Below are 763 nucleotides of genomic sequence, written 5' to 3'. Positions count from 1 at the left end.
TATATATGTATATATTACTATATATTTTGTTAAACTGCCGTGACGGTGTGGAAAAGACATGAAGGAGGACGGGAAGAGGGGGAAACTACTGATGCCTTATTGGTAGCGAATCGCCATTACAAATTAGTGAATTTCACTCTCCTTCTTTCCCCAAGGTTCGATAATGGCGAAAGGAGAGAGTTCAAAAAAAAAAAAGTAATAAAATTAACTCAATACGCAATTTTCAGACCCACATGCATATGTATATAAATATACTTGTGTTTTTGCATTATGTATTCATCACTTTTATTTCGCAACTGCAAATGGGGATGTGCAACCGCACCTGAGCTTGAGATGAAACCTCTAAACCAGTGGACCAATATTAATTAACTAAACGGCGGCATGTGATCCCGAGGGGAAGTGACAAAGGGGAGGAAAGGATAGAGGAGGGAGAGAGAGAGGGAGGGAAAAACAACAACAAAACAAAACAAAACAAAACGAAACCAAGATAAAATCAAACATGACGAGGGAGAAGTGCGTGTAGAGGGCAATATTGCACTGAAAAAAATGTTTCCCACCCCAACAGCCTTTGCCTTACTTCTCTTTTCTTTTTTCGGTCGTTGCAAACACAGCAACAATCACAAAGTTGCAACTGGGAATCACTGCCTCTTCTCCATTTCCCTCTTCAATTAGTCATGGGAGAAGAGCATGCAGCAACGGCATGAATGTGTAAATAACTACCCACCTTAAGCACCGAATATGCGATGGAGGAACTGCAGGGGCG

Source organism: Trypanosoma equiperdum (genome assembly GCF_001457755.1).
Source record: "Trypanosoma equiperdum strain OVI genome assembly, contig: ctg_1204, whole genome shotgun sequence".
In the NCBI taxonomy this organism is placed as follows: Eukaryota; Euglenozoa; class Kinetoplastea; order Trypanosomatida; family Trypanosomatidae; genus Trypanosoma; species Trypanosoma equiperdum.
This window is presented reverse-complemented; position numbering follows the sequence as displayed.